Source organism: Chiloscyllium punctatum, chromosome 11 (assembly GCF_047496795.1).
Source record: "Chiloscyllium punctatum isolate Juve2018m chromosome 11, sChiPun1.3, whole genome shotgun sequence".
Lineage (NCBI taxonomy): Eukaryota > Metazoa > Chordata > Chondrichthyes > Orectolobiformes > Hemiscylliidae > Chiloscyllium > Chiloscyllium punctatum.
This window is the reverse complement of record NC_092749.1, coordinates 13324062-13343883: the sequence shown is the minus strand read 5'-3', so window position 1 is coordinate 13343883 and position 19822 is coordinate 13324062. Positions and strand designations below refer to the sequence as shown.

At 45.2% G+C, this 19822-nt stretch overlaps 1 protein-coding gene across 6 annotated transcripts in view; it reads left to right on the top strand.

Moving 5' to 3' along the window:
* The first annotated feature begins 17344 nt into the window (after nucleotides 1-17344).
* The window catches only part of adgrg6 (adhesion G protein-coupled receptor G6), a 122780-nt gene continuing 120302 nt past the window's right edge, over nucleotides 17345-19822 (top strand). For all 6 annotated transcript variants that reach the window (XM_072580317.1, XM_072580312.1, XM_072580315.1 and 3 more), the window contains exons 1-2: nucleotides 17345-17682; nucleotides 17783-17875. The gene's annotated coding sequence lies outside the window, so the exon portion shown is untranslated. The remainder of the gene's footprint in view (nucleotides 17683-17782; nucleotides 17876-19822) is intronic.

Sequence of the window (19822 nt, the reverse complement as noted above, 5' to 3'; positions counted from 1 at the left end):
GTAACCTTGGATCATCATTGGCAGAGTGAACCTGCCCAGTCATGGCCAGTCTCAACACTAGAGTAAGCAGCCTGGTGTATGTGAGCATGTATTAAATATTTCTCTGTGACATCTGACTGCTTCTCATGGAATTTTGCTTGAGGTTAATACTGTTCTTGAAATGCTAATTTAATTATCCCCTGTCTTGTAATATGCTTTTATATTTTGCCAGAGGAAGGTAGCAATCATTTGCATAAACACAATTGAAAAGAACAGAAAAACAGGCTCACCTCTGAAACACAAGGCTGAGGGTTCAAGTCTCACCATCATTTTTCTGAAGTCCGAAGTTGACTGTCTCAGTGCAGTACTGGGGGCATGCGCACTGTTAGATGTGTTGTCCTTCAGGAGAAACACCAAACTGAGACTCAATCTGTCCTCAAGTGGATGTAAAAGTTCTCATTGAGATATTCTGAAGCCAGACAATGGAGATTTCCCTGGTGACCTTGCCTATGTTGGGTTTTTCAAAAACAAATTATTCAACATCACTCTAAATGATTATTATTTTGGTCTTTGCTATAATCGGGATCCTGCTGTGCACACATTGGCTGCCACGTTCCTCACAGCTCTCCCTGACAGGGGATAATCACATCATTGGCTGTAAAGTGGTTTGGGGCACTTTGGGGTTGCAACGGACGCTATATAAATGAAAGACTTTCTTTCGAGGCAGCAGGGTTGAGTTGGTAAGTCAACGGTAACACAGGATCACTACCAGGTGTGTGTGTGGGTCACAGGAGCACGAGGACAAAGGCAGGCCATTCAGCCCGCCATGCTTTGTCTCGCAGGTAACACTGTACTTTCTTTAACACTGGGTCACCAGCACAAATCGTGTAAAAGCCATGTGTGTGGTACACCTGGGATAATGCAATTTCGAGAAGGACTTTGGTCTCCATGAGATTGCACAGCTGCATTCTGGTCAGGTAGCAGGAAGCTGTGGGCAGACTGTAATCAAAGACTAATGCCAGGCATCAGGAAATAGTTAACGCATGCAAGGGATGTTTTTACATCAACGAATTGCAAATTTAGCAATGACACACATCACAGAAATTTGACAAGCGGGCGTGAAGCAATTCAAAATTGTCTGGTACCTGAATCACCCAGCACCATCCTGGGCTCCACATAACAAAGTGCACTTCAGACAACCTTGTGCATGTTGGTTCCTTTAACAATAACCCAGGATAGGCTCAAGAAAGAACTGGGAGCATGAATGCTCCCCGGAGCAGGTTTTCAGGTGGGCACTGCAGGGGTGCTGGGGAGTATCAGTTCCCCTCCCTCCCAATTCTACTTTGATTTAACCCCTCTTTCTTTTTCAATCCTTCTTTTTTATTATTGTTGCAGCTTGTAATTCTTTGAAATTGTTTAATTTGGGATTTGGAGGTGGGCATTCATAAAAAGATTTAAAAAGTGCTGTTTCTTGGTTGTAAATCCTGATAGTCTGCCACTTGTTCTTAACTGAATGTTCTCAGAGAAGGAGCATGCAGCGTGTACCACTGGTCTTGAGGCTTTTAGAGAGAGAGGATGGAATGCATTATTTCCCACTCAACACTGGGAGGTGATAGCCTCATGCTATTCTCGTGGGACTGTTAACCAAGATTGCTCTCTGATAATCCTTGCTATTGCAGATGATGGAATCCAGTAAAAATCTGGAATTAAGAGTCGAATAATGACCACAAAACTATGCTAATTGTTGGGCAAACCCATCCGGCTTGCTCATGTCCTTTAGGGAAGGAAACTGCCATCCTGACCTGGTCTGGCCTACATGTGATTCCAGACCCACGGCAATGTGGTTGACTCTTAACTGCCCTCTGGACAATTATGGATGGGCAATAAATTCTGGGCCTGACCAGTTATACCCACATCCTGTGAATGTATTGACAAAAAAATCCAAGGTACGATGAATTGTAACATGACAGGTTAATATGGGTGTCGTGGGTAAACTGCTTTTGGGTTGTTGTGTAACAGAGGTAATTAACTGCTTGATCATATGCAAATAGGAATAAATTGGTTTAGGGTTCAATAGTTCGATTCTCACTCCATGTAAAACACCAGTAAAGAATTGTAGAGAATGCAAAGAGATTTCTCTGATTATTGCATGTTACATATCAAGGGAACTTGCAAAATTCAATTTCTGTTTGGTATATTTTCCTTCCTTAATTTGCTGCTATTTCTACCACTTCTCCACTTTTACAAACCTCCTCAAAGAACTAGTTGATCCCCACCTTAGGTTTGCTTGGCCTCTGTTCTCCTCTCTCATAAAAAATGACTAACGTGGAAGTTGCTGGATTGGTAGGTTTGAGCTAGAGGGAGAGGCTGAATAGCCTGGGGCTATTGTACCTGGACCATCAGACGCTGAGAGATGACCTTATAGAGGTTTATAAAATCATGAGGGCTATGGATAGGCTGAATAACCAAGGTCTTTATCTGAGGGTAGGAGAGTCCAAAACTAGAGGGCACAGGTTTAAGGTGAGAGGGGGAAGATTTAAAGGGACATAAGGGGCAACTTTCTCGAAGTTGCTGGATTGGTGAGTTTGAGCTTTAGGGAGAGGCTGAATAGGCTGGGGCTGTTTTCCTGGAGCATCGAAGGCTGACAGGTAGCTTTATAGAATTTTATAAAATTATGTGGGGCATGTATAGGATGAATAATCAATATTTTTTTTTCCCAGGGTAGAGGAGTGCAGTCCTTGAGAACTGAGGTTTAAGGTGAGAGGGGAACGACTTAAAAGGAACTAAAGCGTCAACGTTTTCATGCAGGGGTGGGTGTGTGTATGGAATGAGTTCCCAGAGGAAGTGGTGGAGGCTGGTAGAATTACAACATTTAAAAGGCATCTGGATGGGTATTTGAATAGGAAGGGTTGAGAGGGATTTGGGCCAAATGCTGGCAAATGGGACTAGATTAATTTAGAATGTCTGGTTGACATGGACAAGTTGGATTGAAGGATTTGTTTCCATGCTGTATATCTCTAGGACTGTAAATATGATCACATCATTGAGTCAATACGGTGAAGGTTAAATAAGGCACTTAACTTCATATTTTTGTTGGATTGAGCTCTGAAGGAAAGCTGATTTAGGACCATGGAGTTGAGCTGCTAATCAACAATTGGATGATGGAGCAAGGTCGAGGGTCCAAATTGACTGTCCCTGTTTCTACAATAGAAACCTTGTTCTTTATCCAATGGAAATAAGTATTGGCTGTGACATGACCTATATGCAAAGCAGGCATACTCTGACAGTGCATCTTTTCTCAGTTGGAGCCTCTCCCTTGTTGAGAGTTGAAAATTACACACTCACCTGAGGTAACCCCAGAGTGAAAGAGTTAATTGCAAAAAGGTTGCTGGGGTGGAGTCTAAATTGACAGGTTATTGGTTGAAAACTGGTAAACCCATTTTGTATAAAATGGCTCAGTCACACCCATCGAAAAAATACATGTCTTGACTTGCTGTTAGTTTTGAAAACCAAAATCTGTCGCGTTCATTTAGACGCACCGTAAAGTATGATGCAATGTGTATGTTGCAGTCGGGGCAAGATTTTACTGGCTGTGATAATCACACTATTACAGCTCAAACATGAGTGAGATCAATTTTGTTTGTTTCTCCGGAACTAGTGAAATGACATAAGTGCAAAAACTTTGCTTTTTTTTGAAAACTGCAAATAAATATTCCCGATGAGCCAATAACGAGTTACCTGCCTGTTTAATACTCTCCTCCATTTACTTCAGTGTTGAGTCCATTCTGATGTAGTGAGTGATTCCATTTTAGACCATCGCCCATTAGCCCCAAATCTCCCTGAAGGTTCAATAATCCCCGTATTCATCTAAAAGTTTAATTATTACATGTGGAGTTTTGCAACAAACCCCTGGTCAGCGCTTAATTTAATTTTTGTCTTTGTTTTTGACTCTATCCTTTCTGACGATACTGAATATCATCCGCATCAAGTCTCACAGTTCAGACATTTATTCACCCAAACAATGCATTTTGGCACTAAAATCAGAAATTTGCTGGAAAAACTCAGCAGGTCTGGCAGAATCCTTGGAGAGAAAGCAGAGTCAATGTTTCAGTCCAGTGACCCTTCTTCAGAATTTTTTTGTTTCTGATTTCTAGCATCGGCAGTTCTTTGATTTTTTTTGTTTGGTGAAATTTGGCAGATGACCTTAAATCATGGTGTGTAAGTCAAAGCAGCCTGTAAGAGGGAGGTGATGGCCTAATGATATTATTGCTAGACTATTAATCCAGAGAGGTAAAAACAATGACTGCAGATGCTGGAAACCAGATTCTAGATTAGTAGTGCTGGAAGAGCACAGCAGTTCAGGCAGCATCCGAGGAGCAGCAAAATCGATGTTTCGGGCAAAAGCCCTTCAGCGAGTCTGAAGGGTGGAGAGATAAGCGAGAGGAGGGTGGGGGTGGGGAGAAAGTAGCATTGAGTACAATAGGTGAGTGGGGGAGGGGATGAAGGTGATAGGTCGGGGGGGAGGGTGGAGTGGATAGGTGGAAAAGAAGATAGGCAGGTAGGACAAGTCATGGGGACAGTGCTGAGCTGGAAGTTTGGAACTGGGGTGAGGTGGGGGAAGGGGAAATGAGGAAACTGTTGAAGTCCACATTGATGCCCTGGGGTTGAAGTGATCCGAGGCGGAAGATGAGGCGTTCTTCCTCCAGGCGTCTGGTGGTGAGGGAGCGGCGGTGAAGGAGGCCCAGGACCTCCATGTCCTCGGCAGAGTGGGAGGGGGAGTTGAAATGTTGGGCCACAGGGCAGTGGGGTTGATTGGTGCGGGTGTCTCGGAGATGTTCCCTAAAGCGCTCTGCTAGGAGGCATCCAGTCTCCCCAATGTAGAGGAGACCGCATTGGGAGCAACGGATACAATAAATGATATTGGTGGATGCGCAGGTAAAACTTTGATGTTTGTGGAAGGCTCCTTTAGGGCCTTGGATGGAGGTGAGAGAGGAGGCGTGGGTGCAAGTTTTGCAATTCCCCCAGTGGCAGGGAAAGGTGCCAGGATGGGAGGGTGGGTTGTAGGGGAGCGTGGACCTGACCAGATAGTTACGGAGGGAGCGGTCTTTGCGGAAGGCAGAAAGGGGTGGGGAGGGAAATATACCCCTGGTGGTGGGGTCTGTTTGGAGGTGGTGGAAATGTCAGCGAATGATTTGGATTATGCGAAGGGTGGTAGGGTGGAAGGTGAGACCAGGGGCGTTCTGTCCTTGTTACGGTTGGAGGGGTGGCATCTGAGGGCGGAGGTGCGGGATATGGACGAGATGCATTGGAGGGCATCTTTAACCACGTGGGAAGGGAAATTGTGGTCTCTAAAGAAGGAGGCCATCTGGTGTGTTCTGTGGTGGAACTGGGCCTCCAGGGAGCAGATCCGACAGAGGCAGAGGAATTGGGAATACGGGATGGCATTTTTGCAGGAGGTAGAGTGGGAAGAGGTGTAATCCAGGTAGCTGTGGGAGTCGGTGAGTTTGTAAAATATGTCAGTGTCAAGTCGGTCGTCATTAATGGAGATGGAGAGGTCCAGGAAGGGGAGGGAGGTGTCAGAGATGGTCCAGGTAAATTTAAGGTCTGGGTGGAATGTGTTGGTGAAGTTGATGAATTGCTCAACCTCCTCGTGGGAGCATGAGGTGGCGCCAATGCAGTCATCAATGTAGCGGAGGAAGAGGTGGGGAGTGGTGCTGGTGTAATTACGGAAGATCAACTGCTCTACGTAGCCAACAAAGAGACAGGCATAGCTGGGGCCCATACGTGTGCCCATGGCTACCCCTTTGATCTGGAGGAAGTGGGAGGATTCAAAGGAGAATTGTTAAGGGTGAGGACCAGTTCGGCCAAACGAATGAGAGTGTCAGTGGGGGGGTACTGTTGGGGATGTTGGGAGAGAAGGAAACGGAGGGCTTGGAGGCCCTGGTCATGGCGGATGGAGGTGTAGAGGGATTGGATATCCATGCTGAAGATAAGGCGTTGGGGGCCGGGGAAACGGAAGTCTTGGAGGAGGTGGAGGGCATGGGTGGTGTCTCGAACGTATGTGGGGAGTTCCTGGACTAGGGGCGATGGGACAGTGTCGAGGTAGGTAGAAATGAGTTCAGTGGGGCAAGAGCATGCTGAGACAATGGTTCGGCCAGGGTGGTCAGGCTTGTGGATCTTGGGAAGGAGGTAGAACTGGACAGTGCAGAGTTCCCGGACTATGAGGTTGGAAGCTGTGGGTGGGAGATCTCCTGAGGTGATGACGTTCTGTATGGTCTGGGAGATGATGGTTTGGTGATGGGGGGTGGGGTCATGGTCGAGGGGGCAGTAGGAAGAGGTGTCCTCGAGTTGGCGTTTGGCTTCAGCGGTGTAGAGGTCAGTGTGCCAGACTACCACTGCGCCCCCTTTATCCGCTGGCTTGATGGTGAGGTCGGGATTGGAGCATTAGTTTTCTGGGCATGGGCAGTCATGGGGAGAGGGGGGCTGGGAGATTGAGAACAAGCATTTCCCTTGGCTTTTGGTGGTCATGAACTGAATGAGGGTGGGAAGGATGAGCAGGGGCCTTTCTATTCAGATCTGAACCCATGTGGGGTTGGTAAGGTCTGGGAAGCCACCATTTCCTTGAATTAAATTGCCTTCCTGCTCCTTGACCCCCTACCTCGAAAATCAAAGGACTCCATTGATTCTTTCTCAGACCTTCGAAGTGCAGGATCAAAAATAGTCCCATGTCTTTATTTTCTCTCACTCCCTGAAGACTTCATAATCTCAAGCTGCATGGTTATACCTCCCCCTGACCATCTTTGTCGAAATGTACAGTTTGACTCTCTTCACCTGAACCTCCCATGCTCCTGTGTCCTCTTTCAGTCTGATCTGCTCCATAAGAAGACGAGACTTGTTTGGACTCAGCACTCATTTTGTCCCTCAGAAACAAAAAGCATGCGGGATGGGTTACTCTGCAGTACCAACTCAGCTTCTAAGTGCGGTAACTAACTCGCACACACAAAAGTCACAGAAACAGTGTTGAAGTGAATGGAGGAAGAATATTGACTCGGGACAAGAGAACACTCAAAGCATCCAATAAGAAAAGAGGTCTTCGCCAGAAGGAGATGCCTCAATCCTGCACCATTACAGCACACCATCAGTTCATGCAGCCCAACTGGCCCAGTTCATGCCAGGTCCTGTGTTCCACATGCCTCATCCCATCCTTTCACATCTCACCAAATACCTTCATTTTATTCTTCAACCTGTGTTTGTTCTAGCTTCTGCTTCGAAGTATCAATACTTTTTAAAAATAACTTCATAGAGGCTGGTATCCCGTCACCAAGTCACCCTTTATTCACACGTGGAGAGTCCTAGACACTGATCCTGCTCCCTCAGAGCCAGCTCTCAGAGTGAGCAGAACCTCTCACCCTCCTGTTCATGTCTGTCAGCCAGGGCTCCCTGAGTGGACCAGGTTAATATCCCCAATCAGGGAACACATATACTATGAGGTTCACCTGGTTGACCTCATTACACTCACTACACTTTTCACCTTGACCATTACTAATAACTAATTCCACATTTCCACTATTTTCTTGGTGAAAGACATTTCCCCTGAATTTCCTGCTGGATATACTTGTGATTGTCTTACTATCTTCTGTAATTGCTATGATATCCCAGTCCCATGTTCCTAACCATGACCTGAGTTCATCTGCCTTCCCTGTTAAGCCCCTTGCATTGAAATAAATGCAGTTTAATTTATTAGTCCTACCTTGTCCTGCCTGCCCTGACTGTTTGATTCACTTCTGTTCTCAACTGTACCAGTGTCAGATTGATCTCTTTCCTCACTATCCCCCTGGGTCCCACCCCCCCACCTTACTAGTTTAAATCCTCCCAAGCAGTTCTAGCAAATTTCCCTGCCAGTATATTCGTCCCCTTCGAATTTAGGTGCAATCTGTCCTTCTTGTACAGGTCACTTCTACCACAAAAGAGATTCCAATGATCCAAAAATGTGAATCCTTCTCCCATACACCAGCTCCTCAGCCACGCATTCATTTGCTCTATCCTCCTATTCCTGCCCTCACTAGCTCGTAGCACTGGGAGTAATCCAGATATTACTATCCTTGAGGACCTCCTTTTTAAATTTCTGCCTTAGTCTCTGTAATCTCCCTTCTGAATCTCAACCTTTTCCCTTCCTATATCCACTTCCACCACCACTTCCACTTGCAGCACCTCCTTTCTATACCCAAGTGGCAAAAACAATTTGATGATTCTCTGCCCATTTCTCATCTGCTTGATTGTCTAATGGTCTTCATTTCTTCATTAATTGTTAAGTAACAACACACTCTCCTTTTCTGTAAATGGCATTTGATACAACTGTTTTAACTCCTTAATTTTCTGCTGTAATTCAATAAGTGTAGCAGAGCTAAAGATATTTCTATGTTTATCTATTTGCTCCTTTTCTGGTCCATTTATCTGATCGAAAAATATCTCAGATAACATTATGTCAACTTCCTTTTCATCCCTCATGCATCAGCTTGTGCCTCTGTGATCTTGTAATCACATAATCAGGGAAAATTACTGGATTAACATTCTCCATGTCTTCAGTTGCCTGCATCTCTACAGGCTTTTCAACTAGAGTAGACAGCATGCCTACTGGTGAATCAGCTCTATCATTGTATTGTATTGTATTCCTGGACAAATTGTATTCCTGAAGCTTAGAGTTTGTCCAGTACTCCTACCACAAATTCTCCACTCTTCACTGAACTCTCTAGCCTTGTTTTACATAATTGAGCATGTTTTGTCTCACCATGAAATCCTGTTACCAGTACCTTTTCTGACAATAGTCCCTCAGGAATGCACATCTCCTCATCCTTCAGCATTCCAAACTGAGAGGATCCTGTGTCCCTTAATATTGTAACCTCCTTGCCTACTGCTCCTGGCCTATGTGAATAAACTTTACCCTTGCATGTATATTTTTTAAGCAGACCTCGCACTTCCTCCTTAACCAACCTCTGATCATCTTGGACACTCTGAGGCAGTTGTCTAACTTCCTTTGTGCTTTTTTTAACGAGTACAACAAAACTTCCCGGCTTGTCCGGTTTTTGTATATCTGGCTTTCTCCTAGCCCACCAACACTGTGATTTTGTGTGGCCCACTTTATTACAATGAAAACACCAGAGCTTTCTACCTTCTTTGTCCCCCTCAAGGGTTTCTTTTTTACCCGGTGGTAAGTTATCCTTATGATCTTCACTGAGATTGTGGAGGGAAACCTGAGCACCCAGAGGAAAACCAAGCAGACGGGGGAAGAGTGTGCACGCTCCACACAGACAGTTGCTCAAAGGTAGAATCAAACCTGGGACCCTGGTGCTGTGAGGCAGCAGTGCTAACCACTGAGACACCGTGCCCGCCCAAGTTGCTAACCTCGCTGTTTTAACTCTCTGCTCTTCCACATGAGTTTGCACAACTTCAGGCAGTGAACCTTTGAATTCCTCCAAAATAACTACCTCCCCAAGGGCATCATAAGTTTGCTTGATTTTTAAAGCTCTTATCCATCTGTTAAAATAGACTAGAACAAACAGCCCTACCCACCAACAAACCAAAAATCTGGGTCCGCTACGTAGATGACACCTTTGTCATCACAAAACAAAACAAGATAGAAGAGACATTTAACATCCTCAACAACACCCTCACAGGCATAAAGTTCACCAAGGAGGAAGAAACCGACAACAAACTCGCATTCCTGGACGTCACAGTCGAAAGAAAGGACAATGGGGAACTGCAAACCTGCGTATACAGAAAACCGACAAACACTGACCAAATACTTAACTACATCAGCAACCATCCCAACACACACAAACGAAGCTGTATCCGAACACTATTCCAACGAGCCACCTCACACTGCAGCACATACGAACTTTGGAAAACAGAGGAGAACCACCTATACAACGTATTCAAGAAGAACGGATACTCAAAAAATACAGTCCGCAGATTCCTCAAGAACAAACCATGACAAGCAGACCAAACACAGCCAGAAACCCTAACCACCTTACCATACATCAAAGAAGTTTCAGAAATGACAGCCAGACTACTAAGACCCCTCAGAATCCTCGTAGCACACAAACGCACCAACACTCTCAAACAAAAACTCACAAACTTAAAAGACCCAGTACAACCCATGGACAAAACCAACGTCATCCACAAAATTCCATGCAAGGACTGCCACAAACACTACGTAGGACAAACAGGAAGAAAGTTAGCCACCAGGATACACGAACACCAGCTATCCACAAAAAGATATGACCCTGTCTCCCTCGTAGCCCTACACATGGATGAAAAAAACCCACCATTTCGACTGGGACAACACATCTATCCTGGGACAGGCTCAGCAAAGACATGCCAGAGAATTCCTAGAGGCCTGGCACTCCAACCACAACGTCATAAACAAACACATAGATCTAGATACCATCTATCAACCCCTCAGAAAACGAACAGGAAATGACATCACCACAAACCCCAGGAACCCCATCCAGGGCAAATGTAGAAAGCAGGAGACAACAGCTTCGCTTCACTTGGAGGTTGCCACTGATGATGTTACCTAGCCAGGTAATGAAACGTCTGGATATCAAACCTACAGCTCAGCGAGCAAACCTACACCCTAAACCTCTTGTTTTCTTTCTCTGCTCTCTCTGTATCGGTCTCTTCGGCTGCTCTCTCTTTTTCTCGCTGTTCTGCTGCTCTCTCTTTTCCCCTCTCTTCTGCTTTTATTTACAACTCAAACTAATTTCTGCTGCCCTTTACTTATCTCTTGCCTCTAATTCAAGCTGCTTCACTTGCAATTGAATTCTTGCCATCTCTATAGATTCTGATGGTTTCTCCTGCAGGTTTAAATGCTGAGCTGCTGCTGTAACTATCTCTCCTTTCCTCACAGAAGCAGGCAGTTCCAATTCCAGCTTCTTTGCTAATTCCTGCAGCTTGATCTTATTCACTTTTTGCAAAACTTCCAAAGTCACCGCATCCACATCCAGAAGACCTTTGGTGACTGAAAGAGCCATTCCTATCCCAAGCTTTGTCTACCCAACCAAACTAACACCCGAAATAAAGACACTAGCACCTACCACTCGCTGTTTAAAATCCCACAAACAGTGCCCAATTTGTAATGGACTTAGCCAGGCAACTCAAAACATTCTTAAGCAGGCAGCCCCAGACCATAACTTTGCCATTTGTTTCGGTAAGTGTACGGTGAAAATTACCTGGAGTAAGTTACCCAGGTTGACCACTAGGTTCAGAGCAGACAAAAAAGATTATTCACAAATTAACACAATGAAACATGAAGAACAGAATAACGAATCCCTACAGAATTCAGTCTATCCAACTAGACTTAAGTGTGTTGTTCTGAATTACACAACAGTTTTTTTAATCTCTCCACCCTTCAGGCACTCTGCCTGTATTCCTGATGAAGGGCTTTTGCCCGAAACGTCGATTTTACTGCTCCTCGGATGCTGCCTGACCTGCTGTGCTTTTCCAGCACCACTCTAATCCAGAGTCTGGTTTCCAGCATCTGCAGTCATTGCTTTTACCAACAGTCCCAATAAGCACACCCTCGTTAAAACACAGCACAAAAAAGGGTCTGATGCTTATAGGTTGAAATTAACAGGCCAGAAGAGAGAGTTTCCACACATCTCACTGTTGAACTCCCAACTAGTTCTGGACTGAATTAAACTGCTCAGCTCAGCTAGAGAGCTGGCCACTCCCCTTTCATTCTACAGGTCACATCTAAAACATGACCACTTTGGCCTGAAGTCTCATCTGTTTACATATAAACAAAAGGCCCCTCAAAATCCTTTCTCACCACTGTACCAAACCTCTGAAAGAAATCAAGGACAGAGTCTCCTTGAGCCAAGGAACAGCTTTTAGGACACAAAAGACTAGCTTTGTGACACCAGTTTATCCAATCTCTTGAGATCAATGTTAACAATTTGCCCAGCACCAGGGTCAGACTGACTGGCCAATAATTGTATCCTTTTTAGACAACAGAACCACATTTGCGTTCCTCCAGTTCTCCAGCGTCTCATCCATATTCAGTGACAATTGGAAAATAACCCTCAGAGCATCTGCTATTTCCTCCCTGACCTCCTTCCATATCCCATGGAACAACCAATCTGGCCCCGGTGACTTATCCACTTTCAAGGATCCCAACTCCACTGTCACTTCCTCTCTTGCCACAATTATTTTGTCCAATATTTCACACTGCTCCTCTTGGATTACTGTATTGATATCAACCTTTTCCTTTGTAAATACAGAAACTTCATTTAAAATTCTTCCCATATCATTTACTTCTTCACACCGGCTTCCTTCTTCATCTGATATATCCTGCTTTTCCCTTAACTTATAGATTCCAATAAAATGTGTTTAGGTCTCCTTTGTCTTGCTTGCTAAAATATTTTCATGCCCTCTCTTTGATTTCCTTAATTTTTTTTTACTTATTCCCTGTACTTTCTATACTCCTCCAGGCTATCTGCAATGTTGAGTTTTTTGTGGCTACCAGAAGTTTCTTTCTCTTGATTAGAATCCCTACTAGAATGACTCGAATCCCTGCAGTGTGGAAACAGGCCATTTGCCCCACCAAGTCCACACCGACCCTCCGAAGACTAACCCACCCAGACCCATTCCCCGAACCTATTCCCGCCTCAGGCGACTGACTGTGTGGAGTTTGCACATTCTCCCCGTGTCTGCATGGGTTTCCTCTGGGTGCTCCGGTTTCCTCCCACAATCCAATAAATGTGCAGGTTAGGTGAATTGGCCATGCTAAATTGCCCGTAGTGTTAGATGAAGGGGTAAATGTAGGGGAATGGGTCTGGATGGGTCACGCTTCAGTGGGTCGGTGTGGACTTGTTGGGCCAAAAGGCCTGTTTCCACACTGTAAGCAATCTAATCTAATGCACCTAACACTATGGGCCAATTCACCTGACCTGCACATCTTTGGATTGTGGGGGGAAACCGGAGCACCCGGAGAAAACCCATGCAGACATGGAGACAACGTGCAAACTTCATGCAGACAGTTGCCTGAGGGTGGAATCGAATCTGGGTCCCCGGTGCTGTGAGACAGCAGTGCTAACCACTGAGCCACCGTGCCCACCCTAAATTGTTGAATTCTGTTGAATCTACCCCTGTACTTTTTGAGGCAACCATAGGGGTCCAGATTTGGCAGCACCATTCTTATTTTTTTGAGGGGACATGACAGCTTTGGGCTGTAAGGATCTCACTTTTTAGCACCTCCGACTGGTTTCCCACTGATTTATCCTTTAGCAGCCCTGTCCAGTCCACTACAGCCAAATCACTTCTCAGATTTGCAAAGTTTGCACTCACCCAGAAACTTTTTGATTTATCCCTGTCCTTTTCCATAATGGTACTAAATCTAACCACATTGTGGCCTCTATGCCCATTAAGTTTCCCACTGTCACTTAATTCCCTCGCCCACCTTCATTTCCCAAAACTAAATCCAGAATTGTATCTCCTCTTGTTGGGCTTGTTGTGTATTGTTTAAAACATTTTTTTTTGGAATTTTCCACCCTCACTGCCACTTATGTTATTTGAAACCCAGTTGGTATTGAGATAGTTAAAGTCTTCCTACTATTATTGCCCTCTTATTCCCACAGACTGAAATTTGTCAACATATATGTCTTTCTACCTCCCTTTCACTGTTTAGGGGTCTGTTTTATATTCCCAGGAGCGTGTCTGCTCTATTTTCAGTGCTTTTAGTTTATTAGATCATAGATCATAGAAGCATGCCATTCGGTCCACACTGACCCTCTGAAGAGCATCCCACTCTAACTCATTCCCCTACCCCATAACCCTGCATGGCTAATCCACCCAGCCTGTGCATTCTTGGACTGTGGGAGAAAAAGCAAGGCAAATCTGGGAGAATGTGCAAACTTCGCACAGTCACCTGAGGCTGGGATTGAACCTGGGTCCCATGGTGCTGTGAGGCAGCAGTGCTAACCACTGAGCCAACCTCGTTTGAGACATTATTGAGATTTTGTTTTCTCTCTCATAGGCTCATTAGATTGTGGAATACTCTTCCCCAGAAGCCAAGGGAGGCTGACCCTTCATACTTATTCAAGGCTGAATTTCAAATATTTTTGATAAACAAATAGATAGGAAGTCATTTTATTCAGAGGCTGGTGAATCTTTGCAATTCTGTCTGCCCCAGAGGACTGTGGAGGTTCAGTCTTTGATTATGTTTAAAGAAGAAATAAGTGTCTGAATAACAATGGTTAACAGGGTAATGGAGATTGTATGAGTGAAAGTTCTTGAAGTATTAATGAGACCACACCCAGAGTATTGTGTACAGTTTTGGTCCCCTTACTTGAGGAAGGATGTTGTTAAATTGGAAGCAGTTCAGAGGAGGCTTATTGGATTGATTCCAATTTGTATTATGATGAGAAATTGAACAGTTTAGGCTGATACTCCCTGGAATTGAGAAGAGTGAATGGAGATCTCATTGAGGTGATAAAAGTAGGTGTAGAGAGGTTCCTCATGTCGAACAATCTGGAATAAAAGATCATGGCTTAAGATAACTGGGGGCAGATTTAAAACAGAAACGAGGATAAATTATTTCTCTCAAAAGTGTCATAAATCTGTGGGAATACATTACCCCAGAGTATTGTGGATGTTGAGACATTGAGTAAGTTTAAGGAGAAGGTAGACCGACGATTAATCAGTAATGGGTTGGATGGTTATGGAAAGCAGGTAGGAAAATGATGTTAAAGCTGAGAGGTGAACAGCCATGATCGTATTGGCTGACAGAGGAGACTCTCGGGGATGAATGGCCTATTCCTACTCCTGACGGTTTATGATCTTATTTGATCAGCCAAGTTGCCATTAAATGCTACTGCAAGCTCGATGGGCTGAATGGCCTATGCCTTTTCCTTTGTTTTTACAGAAGAATCAAGGGTTATGTGGGGCGGGTGGTGAAGAAAAGTGGAGCTGAGATCACAGGCAGAAGTTGGAGCAAGCTCAAAAGTTTCAAATGGCTTCCTCTTGCTTCTACGCCCTCTGTTCCTGTCGATAGCCTGGTTGTTTTGCCCGACTTACATCAAACCTCATGCGGTCATGTGCTCAAGCCAATAACAAGTAATCCTTTCCCAAAGAGTTGTTGAGTTGGGTGATGTACCTTCTTGGTTGTGAGGACAGACAAAATCCCTTTTACATTAGCTTTTCCCCATCAACATCCAATTAAATTTGGAACATCTCCTGTGTTCTTTCCTCTGTGTAACACTGATTAATGAACTAGTCACAGACTCACGGATTTGTTATGGCACAGAAGCAGGTCATTTGAGCCATCACCGCTGCACCGGATCGTCAAACAAGCATCATTACTTAATGCCAATTTCTGGCCTTTTTACCCATACCCTTGCACAATTGCCCTTTGCTCTTTATTTAAATAAGTCATGACATGTTATACAAAAATGCAAATCTTTTTGTCTTTGAATTAATGAGGCTATGGTTTCAGCAATACATTTTAAAATTTGCTCCAAGATGATTGTGGGGACAGAGTCAGAAATCCTTGTCTTGGAACTGGGTTCACATTTCTCTGTTTCTCCACATACATAGCGGGTTTAGCATCTCGATACAGTGCTCTGTGGACATACCAATGTGAGAGCTCCCTTAGTCCAGAATAAGTGTTGCACCTACATTATTGATTATATTTAAAATGAGAGAGTGAGGTTAAACTCCAGGTAATTGCCGAAAGTGACATTGCTTTAAACTTTAAATATTCAATTCTTTCATTATGAAAAGTGGATGTAAAGAATATGAATTATCTCTGGAATAAGAGTCAGATCCCCTACAAAAGACAGCTGATAATTTTCTCTGTATTATATGTGTATTTTATATATAATATGGGTATGTGGGCATCTGTGTCTGTAATAGCTCTCCATATACCTGTATACTGTACACGTGTTTTTGTATATATAGAATATATTGTATATATAATTGTATGCTGATAATTGTGAGTGTATATGTGTCTATCTAGGTATGGGCATGTGTATGTTTGTGTATATGTTTTTGTGTGCATATGTAGTCTGAATGTCTATGTGTTTCCACTAGTTGAGGAGTCAAGGACTCAAGAACTTTAAGGCAGACTTCTTCACGAATGAAATTAAGGAATGTGTCCACATAAAAGGTGGGAACAGTGTGGAAATCTCTCCTGCAAATGGCAATTGCTCTTTGATCAATTGTTAAATTTTAAAATCCACGCTCGATCCTTAACAAAGAAAAATGGAAAGTGCTGGAGAAACTCAGCAGGTCTGGCAGCATCTGGAGAGAGAAACAGGGTTAATGCATCAAGTCCAGTACAACTTTTCTTCAATAGCTGTTACCCACAGGTATGGAGCTAGACGGGACAAAGATGGGAAGTGTGGAACTTATTGGAAGGACGCAGTAGTCTCTTTCCATTCCAATATGAATTTGGAAATAACTGGCCAATCTGATACACTCCTCTCTCACCACCTTAACAAGATGTGTTGGCCCTCATTAAACAAGCAGGGTTAATGATGGGTTTGAAGGACTGAGTTAGGGGCAAGATTCAACCTATTGAATCCCTACAGTGTGGAAGCAGGCCATTTGGCCCATCGCACCAACACCAACCCTCTGAAGCACATCTCACTTAGACCCACTTCTTCCACAGTAACCCTGCATTTCCCACAGCTCATCCACCTAGCACATACAGACCTGTGATATTGCAGGCAAGCTTGAACACCTTTGGAAGGTGAGAAGGAACCAGAACCCCCAGAGGAAATCCACACAGCCACTGGGAGGACATGCAATCTCCACATGCACAGGTGGGTTTGAACCCAGGATCCTGGCACTGTGAGGCAGTAGTGCTAACCACTGAGCCACCAGGCCACCTTAGAGTCAGAGCTGTACAGCACGGAAACAGACCCTTCGGTCCAACTCATCCATGCCGACCAGATATCCTCAATTAATCTAGTCCCATTAGCCAGCATTTGGCCATATCCCTCTAAACCTTTCCTATTCATTGAATCCTGTGATTAACAAAGAGGGTTGGAGGCAGTGGCTGAGTCCTGGGAATAACTGACCTGTCGGTTTGGAATTAGGTTTTGCTTGTGCAATTGAGTCAAAGTGAGCAGTGCCAAGTAGGACAAAAGTGGCCCAGAGCTTTCCTGCTGAATCTCAGAGGGAGGAAAATAAGTGGAGTTGTCACCCACCCACATCTGTAACACCCAAGCCGTGAAACAGAACTCCCTCCTCTAACACACACACACACAGAAAGTCCGTTTTAGTCTAACCGTCTTCCCCACAGCTGCAAAACTAAGTGCAGTTTGAAGCAAACCACTGTGATGATGTTGTAATTGGGAGGGGCAGAATTCTGAAGAGAGCTCTTCAACATCCAACCCAGAAACAACTCAGTCCCTGTACCTTCCCGAGTGAAGGAGGCAGACAGAGCGAGAGGTACGTTCCCCTGGTCTCTTTCGGAGTTTTTGTTTGAGTTTTTCTGTGAAGGAAAGGAGAGGAGCTTTACCCTTGGATTCTCTAGCCCAAGAACTCCTGGAATAACGTCTAAAGGACAAGTCAACGTGACACCCCCCCCCCCCCCCTCTGGGAGCTGCCTGATGTTCCAGTCTGTTCTGGGGAGACACTGGCCAGTTCGGTTAATGACATCAAACAGGTTAAACCCAGGGCGAAAGAAAGACAAAATTGGTGAGTCCCAGATTTCAGTAATCTGTCTGTTTGCTCCTCGGCTGTCAATTTGTTCCAAGTTCTGACTCGCTCCTTTCTGTGTATGTGTGTCTGCAAACAGAAATCAACACTCGTCCGGGAGTGAGAGACCTTTCCCTGTAGAATGTTGTCTCCAGATTCCCCCAGCTTCAACACAGACACGGTTTAAGAGCAGGTGAGAGGACTCATGTCAGTTTTGAAACTTTTGAATGTGTCAGTTACTGGGCAGGTCCAGTCTCTTGGTATTTCATGCGGGGCGGCTCGCTGCTGCACGGGAAATAAAGGGACGGTTTGTACATTTTTGGGGGGGCGAAGCCTCAGGTATAGAGGAGGTTTCAGTCCAAGAGCGACTCCACTCCCCCCGGGTGGTCCCTACAATTCAGTCACACTGCCCAAAGAGGGAGAGCTGCGAGCTGCAAGTGTCAGCCAGTACAGCTCACGTCCTGGAACGGGAGCAGAAAGTGCCCGGGGAAACAGAGAGAGAGAGAGAGAGACAGGTTTCAGTGAGTCCCTATAGAACTTTTCTTCCAATTCGGGACAAGAGGGGAGAAACGTGGAGTCAGGGTTGGAAGGATTCAGCTCAGTGAAACAGGAACAGGCTGACATGATGGGACGGAACACAGTTTTTATTTTGAAATAGCCAGAAATTGCTGGAGAAACTTAGCAGGTCTGGCTGCAGCTGTGCACAAAGAGAGTGAAGCTGCTATGACTCTCAGAAAAGGAATGCGGTTGAATATAGGAGCGGGACTCGGCCCTTCGCCCTCATTCAATATGATCATGTTCTCCAATTTCCAATAACCTTCCTGGAAGGTTGGAACTGGGGTAAGGTAGGGGAGGGGAAATGAGGAAACTGGTGAAGTCCACATTGATGCCCTTAGATTACTTACAGTGGGGAAACAGGCCCTCCGGCCCAACAAGTCCACACCGCCCCGCCGAAGTGTAACCCACCCATACCCCTACCCCTACATCTACCCCTTACCTAACACTATGGGCAATTTAGCATGGCCAATTCACCTGACCTGCACATCTTTGGACTGTGGGAGGAAACCGGAGCACCCGGAGGAAACCCACGCAGACATGGGGAGAATGTGCAAACTCTACACAGTCAGTCGTCTGAGGCGGGAATTGAACCCGGGTCTCCGGCGCTGTGAGGCAGCAGTGCTAACCACTGTGCCATCGTGCTGCCCTGGGGTTGAAGTGTTCTGAGGCGGAAGATGAGGCATTCTTCCTCCAGGCGTCAGGTGGTGAGGGAGCAGCGGTGGAGGAGGCGAGGACCGAGCAGAACCTTGGAAGGATATGGGCTGGGTGCTGGTAGGCAGGACTAGATTGGGTTGGGATATCTGGTCGGCATGGACGGGTTGGACTGAAGGGTCTGTTTCCATGCTGTACATCTCTATGACTCTATAATTGGTCAGACCCTTGAAGCACTGAGGATCAGAAGGATTTTGGTGTGCATGTCCACCTGTGTCTCACGTGATGGGTGAGGGAGATAACATGGTTTTGAAGGCATACGGGATATACTTGCCTTTATAAGCTGAAGAATATCCTGTTGAATTGCTGCAGTCCATGTGCTGTGGGATGGTCCACAATGCCCTTAGGGAGGGAATTCCAGGATTCTGACCCAGTGACAGTAAAGGATCAGTGATCTATTTCTAAGTCAGGATGGTGGGTGGCTTGGAGGGGAACTTGCAAGGGGTGGTGTTCCTATATACAGTCATAGAGTCATAGCCAAAGAGATGTACAGCACGGAAAAAGGCCCTTCGGTCCAACTTGTCCATGCCAATCAGATATCCCACCCCAATCTCGTCCCACTTGCCAACACCGGGGCCCATATCCCTCCAAATCCTTCCTATTCATATACCCATCCAGATGCCTTTTAAATGTTGCAATTATACCAGCCTCCTCCACTTCCTCTGACAGCTCGTTCCATACATGTACCACTCTCTTTGAGAAAAAGTTGTCCCTTAGGTCTCTTTTATATCTTTCCCCTCTCACCTTAAACCTATGCCCTCTAGTTCTGGACTCCCCCTCCCCAGGGAAAAGACTTTGTCTATTTATCCTATCCATGCTCCTCATGATTTTTATAAACCTCTATAAGGTCACCCCTCAGCCTCTGACGCTC